This window comes from Trichosurus vulpecula, chromosome 3 (assembly GCF_011100635.1).
Source record: "Trichosurus vulpecula isolate mTriVul1 chromosome 3, mTriVul1.pri, whole genome shotgun sequence".
Taxonomy (NCBI): domain Eukaryota; kingdom Metazoa; phylum Chordata; class Mammalia; order Diprotodontia; family Phalangeridae; genus Trichosurus; species Trichosurus vulpecula.
Window position 1 is genome coordinate 53,300,381 of NC_050575.1, and position 22,803 is coordinate 53,323,183.

General features: G+C 38.8%; 1 pseudogene; it reads left to right on the forward strand.

Moving 5' to 3' along the window:
• The first annotated feature begins 1,572 nt into the window (after positions 1-1,572).
• On the forward strand, positions 1,573-21,035 carry LOC118842061 (annotated as a pseudogene).
• Positions 21,036-22,803: the final 1,768 nt, after the last annotated feature.

A 22,803-nucleotide genomic window follows, 5' to 3' on the forward strand; every position in this document is an offset into this window, starting at 1 on the left:
TAAATCATTGTGGAGATGTAGTGGGAAACTATGAGTAGGCAGTACTATTGCCATATTCACTCTACCTTGTTTGTTACAGACTTTAAAATATTAATTGAATCTGTGTTTAAAAACCACTGATCTTTAAATACTACAGTTTCATTACAATGAAAAAAATCAGCATTTTACCTTTCCTAATTTCCTTTTGTTAGTTTGCAGTGCTAATTTAAAAATGTATTGTCTGAAATATATTTATTTCTGGGTTCCAAAATTAAAGGATGTGGAGAATTTGGAAAAGTTTTGCTGAAGAATCACAAGGATAATTAGAGTTGGTAAATTAAATGTCGTAAGAAAGACAAACCGTACTATTTGGTCTAAATGAAGAAAAATATAAGGAAATTTAATAAGGGCTTTCAAGAGTCCCCCTGCTCTCTGGGTCCTAGGTTTCTCTTCGGTCTGACTTGCTGTTTATGTTCTTCTTTAAATTAAAAACAGGAGGAAAGAGGCTTTCATTCTATTTTAGCTTGTTAAAAACAGAAAGACAATAGGACAGAAAAAAGAATTTGGCAGGACTGGGGGGTGGGGGGAAGTCAGTGGGGTGGAGAGAGAAAGTGGGAAAGGGAGAAAAAAATAAAAGGGATAACAATTGGGGGAAAAAGGAGTGAGAAGACAGAGAGAGGGAAAAGACAGGGAGAGATTATATTAAAGAAGTTCAGTAAGTTTTTAGATGTATTAGGTGCAATTATTTCCTGCTACTCCACTGGAATAACCAGGTCTAGTGGACAGGCTTGATTCAGGCCAGCATGGTTAGTTTAGGCTCCATTCTGCAATAAAATGAGAAACTCATAGGTCATTCAACAGTTTGAAAAGAAGGTTTACTTAGCCATAGCACAGACAGGAACTATAACACGTCGAACTTGGATAGAATTGGCTCCATGGAAAATGTAGTGATTCACTTGACTTTGGATCTTAAGCCAATTCTGAAGAGCCCCATTCCATTGCTAGATAATCAATCCTATCACACTAGGGGAAATTAAGTCAAAATCTGACCCCTGGGATGTAAAGTATCACTTCTATCTTAGAGGATATTGATCTGCTGCCTCGACTAAGGATAGAATAGGAAGTGGCTTCAAAATGCAGTGTAAGATTTAGTTAAGTAATAGAGAAGCATTTCAATAGTCAAGGTTATATAACATTGGAAAAAGATTAAGAAGAAAGTAATGGGGTGGGTGGAGACAAGATGGCAGCTGGAAAGCAGGGACTTGTGTGAGCTCTCTCCCAAGGTCCCTCCAAACACCTATAAAAATGGCTCCATACAAATTCTAGGGTTGCGGAACCCACAAAAATAACAGAGGGAAGCAGGGCTCCACCCTGGGAAAGCATGAATGGTGGCAGAGAAGGGTTTATCACACAGAGTTGGGAGCAGAGAAGAGCAGAGCCCAGCGTAGACTGCTCCAGGACCACCCAGAACTGGAGCCAGGCAGAACAGGACACAGGGCGCTGAATCATTGAGCTATGGCAGTTACCAGGCTTCACAACCCACAAACACCAAAGGCAACAGAGAAGATTAGTGTGTGGAACTCCTAGAACAGAATGAAAGGAGTGTGCCATCGGCCCCAGCCCCAGGGCCGTGGAAGTGGTGCAACTCTGGGGCTGCTTCCAGGTGCAGTCGCTTCTGGTCCCAGGCCCACCAGGTGGGAAGAATTAAGTGGCAGATCAGATTGGGAGTGCAGAACCTGCTTGGAAATGAGTCATGGTCCAGGTTGGCAATTCCTGGGGGAGGAGGAGCGCTGGTGTACCAGAGCTTGCTGTGTAGAAATAGTGCTGAAAACAGTAGCACAAGGCCCTTAAAGCTTGGGACAAAGTACTCTCTACTCTACAAGCAGTCATGCCTTTATAAAAAGCTCAAGGGTCAAGTAGTTGGCCAGGAACATGGCCAGGCAGCGAAAATAGACCCAGATTCAGACTCAGACTTTGGAATCTTTTTTGGTGACAGAGAAGAGCAAAACATACAGCCATGAGAAATCAACAAAGTCAAACACCCTACAACAAAAGCCTCCAAGAAAAACATGAACTGGTCTCAAGCCGTGGAAAAGCTCAAAAAGGATTTGGAAAAGCAAGTAAGAGAAGTAGAGGAAAAATTGGGAAAAGAAATGAGAGTGATGCAAGAAAATCATGAAAAACAAGTCAATGACTTGCTAAAGGGGACCCAAAAAATACAGAAAAAAATACTGAAGAAAACAACACCTTAAAAATAGACTAACTCAAATGGCAAAAGAGCTCCAAAAAGCCAATGAGGCTTTTGATGCCTTGAAATGCCTTGAAATGCCTTGAAAGGCAGAATTACCCAAATGGAAAAGGAAGTCCAAAAGACCACTAAAGAAAATACTACCTTAAAAATGAGATTGGAGGGGTGGAGCCAAGATGGCCGCGTGAAGGCAGTGTCTTGCCGGAGCTCTCTCACAAGGTCTGTCAGATTCCTATAAAAAAGTGAATTTGAGCAGATTTGAGAGAGTCAGAGACCGCGAGCAGTCTGCGTGGGGCAAATTTCCGAGCCGGGAGAGTCTGAGGGGCCGGAGGCACGAACCTGTGGGCTTGGAGAGTGCTCGGTGCGGAGCTGCTCCAGACTAAGGCGGAAGCGGCTGGCCAGGAGATCCACATGGGAGACGGGCTGAGAGAAAGCTGGGCGCCCGAAACCGGCGGAGATCCCCAGGACTCCCAACACAGGCCGGCAGTCTGTGGAAGCGATGAGAGGCAGCACAACGCCACCCATGAAACACCGTCTCCAGAAGTTTGCTGCCCAAACATATTGAACGCCGCTTTCTGAACTTCCGGGAGTTCTTAATGTCCAGGTAAACAGCTCTAATCCCTCCCCTCCCCACCCAGAGAATCCCTCGGGGGAAAAAAAAAAAGAACGCTGGAACTGAGCAGAAAGTAGTGGGGCTTCAGTGGTTAAATAGCAGAAGTTCATTAGTCCCAGAGGGGCAGAGTCGGCAGGGGTCAACGCCAACAGCCCAGATGTAACCTTGCTCCCCCAGGGGAAGTGCCAGACATCAGCTCAAACAACAAACAGCTGAGACCATTGCTGAAAAGGAAGTGCTGGAGAGCACCCACAGGGAGTGAGACGCCAGGGAGCCAGACCCCTCCCCCACACCTCAGGAAACTGAAGGTTATAATTCTAGACTCACAACCCCCAGAATAAGAAAGCTGGGACAGAAAGCCCTGAGACCCACAGATAGAAATTCGTTGTAGAGCCAGCAAAAGGCAAACCAACATGAAGAAGAACACAAAAAACCCGAGGACAATAGATTCTTTTTATGGAGACAGGCAGGATCAAAATACCAACATAGAAGAGGATAGCAATGACATGGTAGATACATCAGATACCTCAAAAGGTAATATGAACTGGTCTCCAGCCCAAAAAGCACTGCTGGAAGAGCTAAAGGAGGATTTTAAAAACCAAATTAGGGAGCTAAAAGAAAATATGGAAAAAATGGAAAAAAAAATTCACTGATGAAATCAAGTCCCTAAAGAATAAGATTGGCGAAAAGGATACGGAGATTCAGAATCTAGAGAGATAAAAGGACACCCTGAGAGGAGAAATCAACCAATTGAAAATGGAGACTCAAAAGCAAAATGTAAACACTAACTCATTCAAAATTAGACTTGAGCAAGTGGAAGTTAATGAATCTATGAGACATCAAGAAGTAATAAAACAAAACATAAAGAATGAAAAAATAGAAAAAAAATGTGAAATATCTGATTGGCAAAACAACTGACCTGGAAAATAGATCCAGGAGAGACAATTTGAGAGTTATTGGTCTACCGGAAATCCATGATGAAAAAAGGAGCCTTGACACTATCTTAGAAGAAATTATCAGAGACAACTGCCCAGAAGTCCTAGAACCAGAGGGCAAAATAGTCATTGAAAGAATTCACCGATCACCCCCTGAAAGAGATCCCAAACTGAAAACACCAAGAAATATTATAGCCAAATTTCAGAGCTATAAACTCAAGGAGAAAATACTGCAAGCAGCCAAAAAGAAGCAATTCAAATATCGTGGAACTACAGTCAGGATCACGCAGGATCTCTCAGCTTCCACCTTAAAAGACAGGAGAAATTGGAATATGATATTCTGAGGGGCAAAGGAGCTAGGACTACAACCAAGGATCAACTACCCAGCAAAACTAAGCATAACTTTCCAGGCAAGGCGATGGACATTCAATGAAATAAGGGAATTCCAAACCTTCCTGATGAAAAGGCCAGAACTCAATGGAAAATTTGATCTCCGAATACAAAACTCAAGAGAGACATAAAAAGGTAACCAGGGGGAAAAACCCCACAAACCTTATTAACCAATAAGGGCAGGTTGTTTACATCTTTATGTGGGATTATATCATCTTATGTATGTTTTTTATGTATATGTGTATATATGTATATATACATATATATATATATATATATGTGTGTATGTGTATATATATGTATATATACATATGCATATATAAGTCATTCTTGTGAATGGTACAACTATTATGACAAATGAAAGGGATATACATAGGTTGTGAATGCCTGTATAAATTAACTGATGTAAAGATATAAAATATAAATAAGAGATATAAAGGGAGGGCTATGAGGGAAGTGGTAAGGAGGTAGTAGAAAAGGGTAAATTACACCAAAGGAAGTGGCAAAAAAACATATTATAGTAGAGGGAAAGAAGGGAGGGAGAAGAGCAGTATTTGAGCTTTATGGTCATCTGATCTAGTTCAAGAAGGGAATAACATACTCTGATAAGTTTAGAAATCTAACTTGTCCTACGGGAAGTGGGAGGGTAAAGGGGGAAAAAGCGAGGGGGGTGGGCAGAAAGGAGAGGAGAAGTAGCAAGTGGGTAACGGTAATATAAGGGAGGGGAACAAAGAGGGAGGGTTAACTGAGGAAAGCGGCGGTCTAAAGCAAAACTTTGTTGAGGAGGAGAAGGAGAAAGGGAGAAATAAAAGCATAAACAGGGGGAATTAGGATGGAGAAAAAGACACAGATAGAAATCATAACCCTGAACGTGCAGGGGATGAACATTCTCACAAAACAGAAGCAGATAGCAGAATGGATTAAAAACCATAATCCTACAATATGCTGTTTACAAGAAACAGCATCTGAAACAGGGGGATACACATAGGGTTAAGGTAAAAGGCTGGAGTAAAATATATTGTGCCTCAGCTAAAGTAAAAAAAGCAGGTGTAGCAATCCTAATCTCAGACAAAGCAAAAGTAAAGATAGATCTAATTAAAAGAGATAAGGAAGGACATTATATCCTGCTAAAAGGCACCATAAACAATGAAGCAATATCATTGCTTAACATATATGCACCAAGTGGTAAGGCATACAAATTCTTAGAGGAGAGGTTAAGGGAGTTACAGGAAGAAATAGACAGCAAAACTATAATATTGGGAGACCTCAACCTCCCCCTTTCTGAACTTGATAAATCTAACCTCAAAATAAATAAGAAAAAAGTGAAGGAGGTAAACAGAATTTTAGAAAAGGCACATATGATAGACCTCTGGAGAAAACTGAATGGGGATAAAAAGGAATATACTTTCTTCTCAAAAATTGACCATGTACTAGGGCATAAAAACCTCACAATCCAGTGCAGAAAAGCAGAAGTAGTCAATGCATCCTTTTCAGATCATGATGCAATAAGAATCATTTTTAATAAAGTACCATGGAAAAATAAGCTAAAAACTATTTGGAAACTAAATAATTTAATTCTAAAGAATGAGTGGGCCAAAGAACAAATCAGAGAAACAATTAATAATTTCATTCAAGAAAATGACAATAATGAAACAACATACCAAAACTTATGGGATGCAGCAAAAACAGTTCTTAGGGGAAGTTTTATATCTCTAAATGCCTACATGAATAAAATAGGGAAAGAGGAGATCAATGATCTGGGCATACAGCTGAAAAAGCTAGAAAAAGAGCAAATTGAAAACCCCCAATTAAATACCAAATTAGAAATACTGAAAATCAAAGGAGAGATTAATAAAATTGAAACCAAGAAAACTATTGAATTAATAAATAAAACAAAGAGCTGGTTTTATGAAAAAACCAATAAAATTGATAAACCTTTGGCCAATTTGATTAAAAAAAAGAAAGAAGAAAATCAAATTACTAGTATCAAAAATGAAAAGGGTGAGGTCACCTCTAATGAAGAGGAAATCAAAACGATAATTAGGAATTATTTTGCCCAACTGTATGTCCATAAATTTGACAACCTTAGAGACATGGATGAATATCTACAAAAACATAAACTGCCCAAGCTAACAGAGAAGGAAGTGAAATTTCTTAATGACCCCATATCAGAAAAAGAAATTGAGCAGGCCATCAACGAACTCCCTAGGAAAAAATCTCCAGGGCGAGATGGTTTTACATGTGAATTCTATCAAACATTTAAAGAACAACTAATTCCAATACTTTGTAGAGTATTTGGGAAAGTAGGTGAAGAAGGAGTCCTACCAAATTCTTTTTATACAAATATGGTACTAATACCCAAACCAGGTAGAGTTAAAACAGAGAAAGAAAATTATAGACCAATTTCTCTAATGAATATTGATGCAAAAATTTTAAATAAAATATTAGCACAAAGATTGCAGCAACTCATTACGAGAATAATACACTATGACCAGGTAGGATTTATTCCAGGAATGCAAGGCTGGTTCAATATTAGGAAAACTATTAGCATAATTGACCATATCAACAACAAAACTAGCAGAAACCATATGATCATCTCAATAGACGCAGAAAAAGCCTTTGACAAAGTACAACACCCATTCCTATTAAAAACACTAGAAAGCATAGGAATAAATGGAACCTTCCTTAAAATTATAAATAGCATCTACCTAAAATCATTGACAAGCATTATTTGTAATGGCGGTAAACTAGATGCATTCCCAATAAGATCAGGGGTGAAACAAGGATGTCCATTATCATCCCTATTATTCAATTTGGTACTAGAAACATTAGCTGTAGCAATAAGAGAAGAAAAAGAAATTGAAGGAATTAGAATAGGAAAAGAAGAAACTAAATTATCACTTTTTGCAGATGATATGATGATTTATCTAGAGAATCCTAGAGAATCAAGTAAAAAACTACTTGAAATAATAAACAACTTTAGCAAAGTTGCAGGATATAAAATAAACCCACATAAATCCTCAGCATTCCTATACATTACTGACAAAGCCCAACAGCAAGAGATAGAAAGAGAAATTCCATTCAAAGTTACTGAAGGCACTATAAAATATCTGGGAGTCTATTTGCCAAGACAAACCCAGGGCCTATATGAACATAACTATGAAACACTTTGCACGCGAATAAAATCAGATCTAAATAAATGGAGAAATATCAGTTGCTCATGGTTAAGCCAAGCTAATATAATAAAAATGACAATTTTACCTAAATTAATCTATCTATTCAGTGCCATACCAATCGAACTACCAAAAAATTTTTTTACTGAGCTGAACAAAATAATAACAAAATTCATTTGGAAAAACAAGAGGTCTAGAGTATCTAGGATATTAATGAAAAGACATGCTAGAGATGGTGGCTTAGCCACACCAGATAATAAACTGTACTACACAGCAGCAGTCATCAAAACTACCTGGTACTGGTTAAGAAACAGGGGTGTGGATCAGTGGAATAGGATAGGTACACAAGTAGGTGAAATCAACAAGTTTAGCAATCAACTCTTTGATAAACCCAAAGAGGCCAGCTTCTGGGCTAATAATTCACTATTTCACAAAAAGTGTTGGGAAAATTGGAAAATGGTAGGGCAAAAACTGGGCATAGACCAATATCTTATACCATATACCAAAATAAAGTCAAAATGGCTTCATGATTTAGGAGTAAAAGTTGATACTCTAAATAATTTGGGAAAGCAAGGAATAGTTCACTTATCAGATTTGTGGAAAAGTAAAGAATTCATGACCCAACAAGAGATAGAGAGCATTACAAAATGCAAAATGGATAATTTTGATTATGTCAAATTGAAATGTTTTTGTACAAAAAAAGCCAATGCAACAAGAATTAGGAGGGAAGCAGAAAATTGGGAGAAAATCTTTGCAACTAGTATCTCTGATAAAGGCCTCATCTCTAAAATATACAGGGAGCTGAGCCAAATATATAGGAATACAAGCCATTCCCCAATTGAGAAATGGTCAAAGGATATGAGCAGGCAGTTTTCAGAGGAAGAAATTAAAGCTATCTACAGGCATATGAAAAAATGCTCTGGATCACTACTGATTAGAGAAATGCAAATCAAAACAACTCTTAGATACCACATCTCTCCTGTCAGATTGGCTAATATAACAAAACAGGAAAATGATAAATGCTGGAAAGGATGTGGGGAAATTGGAACATTGTTGCATTGCTGGTGGAGTTGTGAGCTGATCCAGCCATTTTGGAGGGCGGTTTGGAACTATGCCCAAAGGGCTATAGAAATGTTCATACCCTTTGACCCAGCAATACCACTTCTAGGGTTGTATCCCAAAGAAATCACACAAGCGGGAAAAGGACCCATATGTACAAAAATATTTATAGCAGCTCTTTTAGTGGTAGCAAAGAACTGGAAATCAAAGGGATACCCATCAATTGGGGAATGGCTGAACAAGCTGTGGTATATGAAGGTGATGGAATACTATTGTGCCATAAGAAATGGGGATGATGCAGACTTCATAACAACCTGGAAAAACCTACACGACATAATGCTGAGTGAGCGGAGCAGAGCCAGGAGAACGTTGTGCACAGCCACAGATATGTGGATTCCGTGAGGACCAACCCTGACATACTGCGCTTTTCTCAGCAACCTAAGGGGCAAGGACAACTCCAGGGGACTCACGATGGAGAATGCTATCTTCATCCAGAGAAAGAACTGCGAAGTTTGAATATAGATCGAGGCGCACTAAATGCTCGCCTTTTTTGCTTCTTTTTTGTTTTTGTTTTTTGGGGGTTTTTTTGGTTCTGTTTCTTCTTTCTCATGATTTATTCCATTGGTCAAAATTCTTCTCCACGACTTGACTAGTGCATAAATTAATTCAATGCGAAGTTATACACGACAGTTATATGAGATTCCATGCCGTCTTGGGGAGGGAGGGGGGAGGAAGGGGAGAAAAACTGGAACTCAAAACTATGTAGAACCATGTGTGGTAAACTAAAAATAAATAAAGAAATTCAAAAAAAAACACCAAAAAAAGTGAGATTGGAGCAAGTGAAAGCTAGTGACTTGATGAGAAATCAAGATATTATAAAACAGAACAAAAGGAATGAAAAAATTGAAGGCATGTAAAATATCTCATTGGAAAAACCATTGACCTGGAAAATAAATCCAGGAGAGATAATTTAAAAATTACTGGACTAACTGAAAGCCATGATGAAAAAAATAGCCTAGACATCATCTTTCAAAAAATTAGCAAGGAAAACTGTGCTGATATTCTAGAGCCAGAGGGTAAAATAGAAATTGAAAGAATCCACTGATCGCCTCCTGAAAAAGATCCCAAAAAGAAAACTCCTAGGAAAGTTGTTGCCAAATTCCAGAGCTCCCAGATCAAGGAGAAAATACTGAAAGCAGCCAGAAAGAAACAATTGGAGTATTGTGGAAACACAATTAGGATAACACAAGATCTAGAAGCTTCTACATTAAGGGATCAAAGGGCTTGGAATATGATATTCCAGAGGTCAATGGAGCTAGGATTAAAACCAAGAATCACCTACCCAGAAAAACTGAGTATCATGCTCCAAGGCAAAATATGGATTTTCAATAAAATAGAGGACTTTCAAGCTTTCTCAGTGAAAAGACCAGAGCTGAATAGAAAATTTGACTTTCAAACACAAGAATCAAGAGAAGCATGAAAAGGTAAAAAAGAAAGAGAAATCATAAGGGACTTACTAAAGTCGAACTGTTTTATTTACATTGCTGTATGGAAAGATGGCGTGTGTAATTCATGAGACCTCAGTATTAGGGTAGCTGAAGGGAATATACATGTTATATTATACATATATATATACAATATGTATATGTATGTATATAATATATATGTACACAGGGCACAGGGTGAGTTGAATATGAAGGGATAATATCTAAAAAAATAAAATCAAATTAAGTGATGAGAGAGGAATATATTGATATATTGAGAGAGGGAGATAGGGAGAGATAGAATGGGGTAAATTATCTCACACAAAAGTGGCAAGAAAAAGCAGTTCATTGGAAGGTAAGAGGGGGCAGGTGAGGGGGAATGAGTGAATCTTGCTCTCCTTAGATTTGACTTGAGGAGGGAATATCATACACACTGAATTGGGTATCTTCCTCCACAAGAAAGTAGGGGGAATGGGATGAAAAAGGGGGACAATAGAAGGGAGGGCAGACAGAAGGAAGAAGTAATCAAAAGCAAGCACTTTTGAAAAGGGACATGGTCAAGGGAGAAACTTGAATAAAGGGGGACAGGATAGGAGGGAGGGAAATATAGTTAGTCTTTCACAACATGACTATTTAAGGGAGTGTTTTCCATAATGATACATGTGTCGCCTGTGTTGAATATTATTCAATTTGATACCAGGAATGTTAGCTGTAGCAGTCAGAGAAGAAAAAGAAATTGAAGTAATTAAAATAGGTAAAGAAGAAACTAAATTATCCCTTTTTGCAGATGATATGATGATTTATTTAGAGAATCCTAGATAATCAAGTAAAAAACTACTTGAAACAATAAACAATGTTAGCAAAGTTGAAGAATATAAAATAAACCCACATAAATCTTTGGCATTCCTATACATTATTAACAAAGCCCAACAGCAAGAGATAGAAAGAGAAATTCCATTTAAAGTTACCGTAGACACATAAAATATTTGGGAGTCTATCTGCCGAGACAAACTCAGGGCCCATATGAACATAACTATGAAACAGTTTCACAAATAAAACACAAATAAAGTCACATCTAAATTAATGGAAAAATATCAGTTGCTCATGGTTAGGCCAAGCTAATATAATAAAAATGACAATTTTACCTGAATTAATTTATTTATTCAGTGCCATACTCATCGAACTACCAAAAAATTATTTTACAGAGCTAGATAAAATAATAACAAAATTCATCTGGAAGAACAAGAGGTCTAGAATATCTAGGGAATTAATGGAAAGAAATGCTAGGGAAGGTGGCCTAGCCATACCAGATATTAAACTGTACTATAGAGCAGCAGTCATCAAAACTACCTGGTACTGGCTAAGAAACAGAGTTGTGGATCAGTGGAAAAGGTTAGGTACACAAGATGGAGAAGTCAACAACTATAGCAATCTACTCTTTGACAAACCCAAAGAGGCCAGCTTCTGGGCTAAGAATTCACTATTTCACAAAATCTGCTGGGAAAATTGGAAAACGGTAGGGCTGAAACTGGGCATAGACCAATATCTTATACTGTATATCAAAATAAAGTCAAAATGGGTTCATGATTTAGGCATAAAGGCTGATACTATAAGCAATTTGGGACAGCAAGGAATAGTTTACTTATCAGATTTATGGAAAAGAAAAGAATTCATAAGAACAAGAAATAGAGAGCATTACAAAATCTAAAGTGGACAATTTTGATCATGTTAAATTGAAAAGTTTTTGTATTAAAAAAATCCAATGCAACAAAAATTAGGAGGGAAGCAGAAAATTGGGAGAAAATCTTCACAACTACTGTCTCTGATAAAGTCCTCATCTATAAAATATACAGGGAACTGAGCCAAATTTATAGCAATAAAAGTCATTCCCCAATTGAGAAATGGTCAAAGGATATGAACAGGCAGTTTTCAGAGGAAGATATTAAAGATATCTATAGGCATATGAAAAAATGCTCCAAATCACTACTGATTAGAGAAATGCAAATCAAAACAACTCTCAGGTACCACATCTCTCCTGTCAGATTGGCTAAAATGACAAAACAGGAAAATGATAAATGCTGGAGAGGATGTGGGAAAATTGGAACATTGTTACATTGCTGGTAGAGTTGTGAACTGATCCAGCCATTCTGGAGAGCAATTTGGAACTATGTCCAAAGGGCTACAAAAATGTTCATACCCTTTGACCCAGCAATACCACTTCCAGGGTTGCATCCCAAAGAGATCACACAAGTGGGAAAAAAGATCCTTATGTACAAAAATATTTATAGTGGCTCTTTTTGTAGTAGCAAAGAACTGGAAATCAAGGGGATGCCTATCAATTGGGGAATGGCTGAACAAGTTGTGGTATATGAATGTAATGGAATACTATTGTGGCATAAGAAATGGGGAAGATACAGACTTCATAATAACCTGGAAAACCTACACAATATAATGCTTAGTGAGCAGAGCAGAACTAGGAGAACATTACACACAACCACAGATATATGGATTCTATGATGACTAACCTTGATAGACTTAGCTCTTCTCAGCAATACAAGGTTCAAAGATAACTCCAAAGGACTCATGAGGGAGAGAGATATCTACATCCAGAGAAAGAACTATGGAGACTGAATGCAGATTGAGGCAAATTGTTTGCTCTCTTTTTTTTCTCTCTTTTGTTTCTTTTTTTTGTTTTGTTTTGTTTTTTTTTTTTTGGTTTTGTTTCTTCTTTCTCCCGATTCATTCCATTGATAATAATTCTTCTTTACAATTTGCCTATTGTGTAAATAAGTTCAATGTGAAGTTATATGTAGAAGATACACCAGATTCCATTCTGTCTTGGGGAGCCAGGGGTGGGATGGGGGGAAGAAAATCTGGAAGTCAGGATCATGTGGAACTGAGTGTTGTAAACTAAAAATAAAAAAAATCTTAATAATGAAAAAATAAATTAAAAGAATAAGTAAATATAAAAATAAAATAAACCTGTGTGAATCATCAGCCTTTCTATATATCACTAACAATGTCCTGAAAGAAATAATAAGGGATATGGCTTCCAGGGACCAAGAGTAAATAAATTGCTGTAACTTTCCCAGTTCACCTCCAAACAACCATAAAATGCATCCCAAAACAAATCCTGGAATAGCTGAACCAGCAAAAAAGATGGAGTAAAAGAATCTTTTAGTACAAGAAACCTGAAAGATCAGTAAGAAAGGTCTGTCTCACTTAGGTAAAAGGGGAGCATATTCCAGGACAGGAATCATCCTTGCAAACCAGCAGCAAGCCCCACCTCAGCAAACCACCAGGGTGTCCTGAGCTCCAGCATGGTATAAAAAGCAAACATGAACACCAGGACCCCCCACATGTCTTAGCATAGCCATGGGAACATGTAGACTCCAGCTCCAACAACTCCAAGCTTCAGCAAAGCCAAGGGCAAATGGGCATCCTCCGGCATGACAAGAAAGTAGGCTAGACCTCCACGTAATTCACTGTAGCCCTGGGCAAACAGGAATCCTTCTGTGGTCAGACCTCCATGTGCTTCAGCGTGGCCCTGGGGAAATGCAGAAACATCCCATCAGGTCTCAGCACATGCTAGACACCACTACTAGGACCCCAGCTCAGCACTAAGTAAGCTGCTAGATCCCTACAGCCTTGAGCAGCACCAGCCAACACCCATCTGAGCCCCTCAGCACAGCACCAGACATGAGTGTCCCCTGTGAACTTAAGGCAACATCAGTGCAGCACCAAGTAAACAGTCAGGGCTTGCAGTCCCTGGAACCAGAAACAGTTCACCCTCCACCCTGGGTACAGAGCTCAAATTTAAGAGAAAGGAAAAAGACCAAAAAAAAAAAGATGAACAAAACAACAACAACAAAAATCTGACCACAGAAAGTTATCATTGGAAAAGGATTCTGGGAAGATGATGGAGTAGGTCAGAAAATTCCAAGCTCTCCAGATTTCCCCTACAAAAAAGACAAAATAGCTTCTCAGAGTGAACACTGAGCAGCAAAAATAAACAAGAGTTGGGGCAGAACAGTGGCCCTCTTGGATCAACTGCAGAAGATCTGAAGAAAAATCAGAGGACCAAAGTTTGGTCCCAATGAAAAGTAAACCCCTCCAGGCCAGTTCCCCTGAAATAGCAAGTGGCAAGCCCTGGGGCTAGCTGGGTTGGGAGGTAGCCTCAGCCCCAGCCATGGGAACTTTCACTTCCTGGACAGTCAGGCATCTGAGCCAGGGAAGATTGAGGGAACCAATGCTAACAAGGGACACACCAGACCCAGATGTGCTGTCAAGATGTGGCCCTGGACAAGAAGGAATCACCACACACCTGATAAGTGCAGAAGCAGTGGGGCTGGAACACTATAGGCTGTGGACACTTAAAGGAAGGCAAGGTTCTTGGTTTCCATTCCAGGCCAGAGGGGAGAAATGAAGGAGAATATGAGGCAAGAGGCAACAGTCCCCATACCCCAGGACTAGAAGTAATAAAATATTAAGCTGCTACAAATAAAAAAAAGAAAGAGCAGGCAAAGGAGAAAGAATCCAACCATAGAAAATTACTATGGAAATACAGAAGATTTGGGATTTATCTTCAGAGAGGATGCTGAAGCAAAAAAAAAAAGCCTCTCCTACTCAAAAGAGTAATGTCAAATGGTCACCTGCCCAAAAAGAATTCATAGAAAAACTTTAAAAATCAAGCTGATGAAAGAAATTGAAAAAAGAACAATCCAAGAAAAGAGAGTAGATTATGAAAAGAAAGTCAGTCAATTAGAAAAGGAGATCCAGGTGAGATGGGGCGGAGCCAAGATGGCAGCTGGTAAGCAGGGACTAGAGTGAGCTCCGTTACCGAGTCCCTCCAAAAACCTATAAAAATGGCTCTGAAACAATTCTAGAATGGCAGAACCCACAGAACAGCAGAGGGAAGCAGGGTTTCAGCCCAGGACAGCCTGGATGGTCTTTGGGTGAGGTCTATTCCACACGGAGCTGGGAGCTGGGAGCTGGGAACGGAATGGAGCAGAGCCCAGCCTGAGCAGCGTGGACCATCCAGACCAGAAGCCAGGCGGAGGGGGCCCTAGCGCCCTGAATACATGAGCTGCGGCAGTTACCAGACCCCTCGACCCACAAACACCAAAGACTGCGGAGAAGGTTAGTGGGAAAAGCTGCGGGAGTGGAAGGAGTTCACGGTTCGGCTTCCAGCCCCAGGGGCAGCGGAGGTGGGGCAGCTACAGCTGTTGTTACTTCCGGCTCCAGGCCCACCTGGTGGGAGGAATTAAGTGGCGGATCACAGCAGGGGTGCACAGCCTGCCGAAGATCTAAGCCCAGTCTGGACTGGGGGTTCTTAGGGAAGGAGCAGTGCGGGTCTGACAGAGCTGGCACCTCCCCCCCAAACGTGGAACATAGAACTCGTTAGTCTACAAGCAGTCATAACCCACTGAAAAACTCAAGGGTCAAGTTAGTTGGTTGGGAATATGGCCAGGCAGCGAAAACGCGCCCAGATTCAGTCTCTGACTTTGGATTCTTTCTTTGGTGACAAAGAAGACCAAAACATACAGCCTAAAGAAGACAACAAAGTCATAGAGCCTACAACAAAAGCCTCCAAGAAAAACATGAACTGGCCCCAGGCCATAGAAGAACTCAAAAAGGATTTGGAAAAGCAAGTTAGAGAAGTAGAGGAAAAATTGGGAAGAGAAATGAGAAGGATGCGAGAAAACCATGAAAAACAAGTCAATGACTTGCTAAAGGAGACCCCAAAAAAATACTGAAAAATACACTGAAGAAAACAACACCTTAAAAACAGACTAACTCAAATGGCAAAAGAGCTCCAAAAAGCCAATGAGGAGAAGAATGCCTTGAAAGGCAGAATTAGCCAAATGGAAAAGGAGGTCCAAAAGACCACTGAAGAAAATACTACTTTAAAAATTAGACTGGAGCAAGTGGAAGCTAGTGACTTTATGAGAAATCAGGATATTATAAAACAGAACCAAAGGAATGAAAAAATGGAAGACAATGTGAACTATCTCCTTGGAAAAACCACTGACCTGGAAAATAGATCCAGGAGAGATAATTTAAAAATTATTGGATTACCTGAAAGCCATGATCAAAAAAAGAGCCTAGATATCATCTTTCAAGAAATTATCAAGGAGAACTGCCCTGATATTCTAGAGCCACAGGGCAAAATAGAAATTGAAAGAATCCATCGATCGCCTCCTCAAATAGATCCCAAAAAGAAATCTCCTAGGAATATTGTTGCCAAATTCCAGAGCTCCCAGATCAAGGAGAAAATACTGCAAGCAGCCAGAAAGAAACAATTTGAGTATTGTGGAAACCCAATCAGAATAACCCAAGATCTGGCAGCTTCTACATTAAGAGATCGAAGGGCTTGGAATGCGATATTCCGGAGGTCAATGGAGCTAGGATTAAAACCTAGAATCACCTACCCAGCAAAACTGAGTATCATGTTCCAAGGCAAAATATGGAGTTTCAATAAAATAGAGGACTTTCAAGCTTTCTCAGTGAAAAGACCAGAACTGAACAGAAAATTTGACTTTCAAAAACAAGAATCAAGAGAAGCATGAAAAGGTAATCAAGAAACGGAAATTGCAAGGGACTTACTAAAGTTGAACTGTTTTGTTTACATTCCTACATGGAAAGATGACATGTATGATTCATGAGACCTCAGTATTAGGGTAGTTGAAGGGAATATGCATATATATATATACATAAACATATATATATATATATGTATATGTTTATGTATATATATATATGTGAATGTGTATGTATGTATATATCTATGTGTATATGTATGTATGTGCATGTATGTGTATATATATGTGTGTTTATATATTATATATATATATATATATATATATATATATATATATATATATGTAAAAGAGAGAGTGTAGACACAGGGTGAGTTGAAGATGAAGGGAAGATATCTAAAGGAAATAAAATGAAATTAAGGGATGAGAGAGCAACATACTGAGAGAGGGAGATAGGGAGAGATAAAATGGGGTGGATTATCTCGCATAAAGGTGGCAAGAGGAAGCAGTTCTGTGGGAGGAGGGGAGAGGGTAGGTGAGAGGGGAATGAGTGAACCTTGCTCTCATCAGATTTGGCCTGAGGGGGAATACCATACATACTCAGTTGTGTATCTTACCCCACAGGAAAGAAGAGGGAGGAAGATTAAAAAAAAATTAAATAAAAGGGGGGGGATGATGGAGGGGAGGGCAGATGGGGGTGGAGGTAATCAAAACAAACACTTTGGAAAGGGGACAGGGTCAAGGGAGAAAATTCAATAAAGCGGGATGGGTTGGGAAGGAGCAAAATGTAGTTAGCCTTTCACAACATGAGTATTGTGGAAGGGTTATACCTAATGATACATGTGTGGCCTAGGTTGAATTGCTCGACTTCTTAGGGAGGGTGGGTGGGAAGGGATAGAGGGGAGAGAATTTGGGACTCAAAGTTTTAAAATCAGATGTTAAAAAAAAAAGTTATTGCATGCAACTAAAAAATAAGATACACAGGCAATGGGGCATAGAAATTTATCTTGCCCTACAAGAAAGGAAGGGAAAAGTGGATGAGAGGGGAGAGGGGTGATAGAGGGGAGGGCTGACTAGGGAACAGGGCAACCAGAATATAAGCCATCTTGGAGTGGGGGGAGGGTAGATATGGGGAGAAAATTTGTAATTCAAACTGTTGTGAAAATCAATGCTGAAAACCAAATATGTTAAATAAATAAATTTAAATTTAAAAAAAAAAAAGAAAAGGAGATCCAGAATCTCAAGGAAGAAAACAACTACTTGAAAATTAGAATTGGGCAAGGGAAAGTCAGCAAAGTTATGAGACTAAGAAATAATAAAGCAAAATATAAAGAATGAAAAAATAGAAGAGAATGCAAAACATCTTGTAAGGAAAAAACAACTGATCTAGAGAATAGATCAAGAAGAGGAAACACAAGAATAATCAGACTACCTGAAAGCTATGATCAAAAAAAAAGAATCTTGATACAATAATATAATAAATAATTAAATAAAATTGTCTTGGAGCCTTAGAACAAGCAAGGAAAGTAGAAATAGAAAAAATTCACTGATCACTAACTGAAAGAGATTCTACAAGGAAAATCTATTGGAATATCATAGTCAAATTCCAAAAACCCCAGCTCAAGGATAAAATATTACAAGCACAAGAAAAAAAATTAAATATGGCAGTGCCACAATTAGAATAATACAAGACCTAGCAGTGGCAACACTAAAAGACCACAGGTCTGGGAGTACTATATAGCAAAGAGGAAAAGAAGTGGGGTTGTGGCCAAAAATATCATACCCAGCAAAGTTAAGCACAATCCTGTATTAAAAATTGAACATTTAAAGAATTATCAGACTTTTAAGATTTTGTTTGAAGAAAAGTTGAACTAAGTAGAAGATTTGAAGATCTAAGAGAAACATAAGATAAATATCAAAGACTAATTACAAGGGATTTAATAAGAAAGGACTGTTTACATTTTATATGAGAAAATGTAAAACTTATGGATAAGATTGTTATTAGTAATTCGGTAGTTCATAAGAAAGATTGGGATAGATCTGAGTATACTATGATTTTAAAAAGTAAAACTGTTTAGGAACAGAAAAAAAAAGAATAATTATTCCATACAAATGAGGTGTGAGAGGAAGAACTGACACAGAGGAATTAGATGGAGGAGGAGGGCTGGTAGTTTCGGAGCTCTACTTTCATTGGAAACAGGTTTAAGAGGGAGCAATACGTATATATCTAGAAAGGTATAAAAGTTTTCTAAATTCAGAAAGACATAAAAAGCTAAGGGGATGGACGGGGGGAGAGGACAAGGAAAGGATTTTTAGAGGGGAAGGTGAGGGAATAGGATAAGAGGGGATAATAAAAGGTTGTTTAGATTAACAGGAATGGAAGAATAAGGAAGGGACTCTTGGAGGGGAGGTAGTTTAAGCAATAGGAGGGCAAGGTAGCTGATAGAAGTAAACTAGAGGAGTCAGGAGAGAGAGGAAATAACAGATACACACAAAAATAAAATAAAGATCAGCAGTAGAATTTATTTGGGGAAAAAAATCAGGGATAGTAATCATGAATTCAGACAAAGTTAAAGCTAAAATAGTTAATTACAAGAGAAAAATAGGGAAACTACACTATATGTCAGCCATATGAATCAATATTGTTTTAGACTATGGAAAATCATTAGATAGTATAAGGTTGGAATGTTGCTGTGATGTAGGAAATGATGAGTTGTTGGACTTAGAAAAATATGAAAAGACTCAGACTTATGAAGGAAGAGGTTATCCACCCTCAGAGAGATAAGACAAAGAAGTATAGTACAGTCTCACATAGACGCATATGAATGTATATGTCTATATGTGAGTATGACTATAAATATCTATATGTATATGTAGGCATACTTATACATGTATATATGCAGGTATGACTTTGTGTGTATATTTGTATATAGGTATATTTGCATGTGTATACATGCATATATGCATATATATGTATATGTATGTGTGTATATATTTGTGTGCATGTATATATATGTATATATGTGTGTATACATGTGTATGTATGTGTGTATGTATGTATGTATGTCCACACTTAATTATCCCTTCTTGGGTGGGGGGAAAAGGGGGAAAAGAACAAAGTAAAAAGTGCAAGACAGAGAACAAAATAAAACTTATAAGGAAGCAAAAAAAAAAAAGATGGACAGCTCTGAACACAATGCATAGTATTTATTATATAGGTTTTTTTGAAATGCAAATTGCTGTATATTTTGAATCCTCTCATGTTCTGCTGTGCACATGACAATGCTTTTTTTTTTCTTTTCTTATTTTGTATTTAAGTTTTAATATTTAGGCTTAAAATAAATTAATTTAAAAAGAAAAAAAGTTGTTATGATGACTGGGAAGATCAAGACACAAACTCAGAAGGACAACAATGTCAAAACACCCGTGGGCAAAACCTCAAAGAAAAACTAGAAGTGGTCTCAACCCCAGAAAGATCTCATGGAAAAGCTCAAAAAGGAGCTTAACAATCATACAAGAAGTAGAAGAAAAACTACGGAAAAAAAAGAGAGCAATGTAAGAGAATTATGAAAAAAGAGTCAACAGCTTGGAAAACTACTTAAAAAGGATAATTGGCTAAATGGAAAAGGAGATACAAAAATCCATTGAAGAAAACAAGTCCCTAAAGAGTACAATTGGCCAAATGGAAAAGAAAGTACAAAAGGTAATCGAGGAAAACAACATCTTAAAATTTAGAATTTGGCAAGTGGAAGCTAATGACTCTATCAGATATCAAAAATCAATCAAACAGGGACACCCACTCATGGTGGCAGCAGTGGTGGTAGTGGAGGTGGCAGGGACAGGAGGTTTGGGATGGTGACAGAGTGCACTAGCCCCTCTACCCATCTCTCCCTTCCCCCAGATTCTGTGTCCCCCTGACACTGCCTAGACCCAGACCGCACCGCACCCCCCCCCCCCTCACAACAGTAAAGTATTTCCTGGAGCAGAGAGTGATCCAGATCTCCTGGCACCAAGTGTTTGCTGCCTTCTGGCAGTGTTACCCCAACCCCTACAGCAAGCATGTGCTGACAGAGGACATTGCACACCAGAAGGTGACTCCTGATCAGAAGCAGCTGATCCAGGCAGCTCCTAACAAAGACCAACAGGCTGCCCCGGTGGGCTGAGTGATTCTTTCCTGCTGATGTAGCCCACTTGGTGTACATCTTCAAGGAGTCTATCACAGACTCATGGAACCAGACCATGACCACTTTCACCTGGAACATTCACCATGCCCCACTGATGGTGGTGGAAAAGGAAAGTTGTTTACTGAAAACAGTGGCTGAACTGAAATCTGACAGGGGGCTAAGGTCTCCTCCAGTTTGTTTGGGGTCTCCAGAGCTGTACAGGAGTTTGGCTAGCTAGATTCAAAAGTAATGTAACCAAGACCATCAAAGGCTTTGAGTACATCTTGGCCAAATTGCAAAATGAAGTTCCTTCTATGACACTTGCTGCAGCAGCTAAGGAAGCAACTGAGAAGGTGAAGAAAACTGCCCTGACAGCTACCAAGAAGGCCAAGGACCTGGCCAGCGAGGCAGCCACCAAGAAGCAGCAGCAGCAACAGCAACACTATGTTTAAAGGAGTCATCCTACTGCTTCACCTGCAACAAAAAGGCCCTGCTCCCCTCCCAGATTGTCAGTACCCAAGACTGAGAGCCTCTTGGCAAGACCTAGCATGGGGCTGGGAGCCCCAGCCCCTGAGCAGGCCATCAACAAAATGCAAGCCCACAGACAATCCAGCTCTTATCCCATTACCTGCCCTGTGTCAGAATTGTAATTTATTGGTAAAAATCAATTTTTGGTACTAAGGAAAAAATAAACAATCAAACAACTTCAAAAGAATGAAAAAATGGAAGTAAAATACCTCATGGGAAAAACAAATAGATCTAGGCAAGAGAATATCAAAATCATTGGACTATCTGAAAGGCATAATCAAATGGAGGACCTAGACAGCATCTTTCAAGAAATTATCAAGGAAAACTGCCCTGATATCCTGGAAATAGAGGGGAAAAGAGGCATTGAAAAAATCCACTGATCACCTCAGGAAAGAGATCCCCCAACCCTGCCAAAAAAAACCAAAAACCAAAACAAAAATGAAAACAAAAAAAAACACAACTATAAGGAACATTGTATAAAAAATATCAGAACTATCAGGTAAAGGAGACAATACTACAAGTGGCCAGAAAGAAAAATTCAAATATCGGGGAGTCAGAATCAGGATTATACAAAACTTGGCAGCTGTAACATTAAAGGATCAGAGGTCATGGAACATGATATTCTGGAAGTCAAAGAAACTAGAACTACAACCAAGAATCACTTACTTGGAAAAATTAAGCATAATACCTTGAAGGGGGGAATGGTTATTCAATGAAATAGAAGGATTTCAAGGTTTCATAAGGAGAACACCAGAACTAAATTAAAAATTTGACTTCCAATATCAAGACGCAAGAGAAACATAAACAGGTGGAAAATATAAAACAAGGGATTCAATAAAACTATATACTGGTTACATCCCTACAGGGGAAGATGACACTTGTAATTCTTAAAAACTGTGTCACTAATAGTACAGCTAGAAGGAATATACATAGACAGAGGGTACAGATATAAGGCAAATTTGAAGGAATGATATAAAAACAATTAGAGGATGAGAAAGAGGAGTACAATGGGTGCAGGAGGAAGGGAGAAGTAGAATAGGGTAAATTATTTCACATGAATAGGTGCAAAAGACCTATCACAATGGAGGGAAAGATGGTAGGAGGGGCAACGAGCACCACTTGAACCATACTCTCTTCGGTATTGCCTCAAAGAGAGAATATATATACAATCTATCAAATATAGAAATCAATGTTACCTGACAGGGAATTAGGAGGGATAGAAATCAAGAAAAGGGAGGAGGTGGGGACTGATAGATGGAGGACAAATTAGGGGAGGTGGTTGACAGAGGCAAAACACTGGTGAGGAGAGAAAGCCTGACAGGAGAGAGAGGACAGACAGGATGAATAATTGGATGGAGGGAAATACAGAGGTAGTAACCATAACTGCGAAAGTGAATGGGATGAACTCTCCAATAAAACAGAAGCAGAGTGGATCAAAAACCAGAATCCTACAATATGTTGTTTGCAAGAAACACACTTGAAGCAGACACACACACACACACACACACACACACAGAATAAAGGTAAGTGGCTGGAACAGAATCTACTATGCTTCAGGTGAAGTTGAAAAAAAAAGAGCAGGGGTAGCAATTCTAATCTCAGACAAAGTAAAAGCAAAAATGACCTAATTAAAAGAAATAAGGAAGGAAACTACGTCTTGTTAAAAGGTACCATATTGCAAAGAATTGCAAA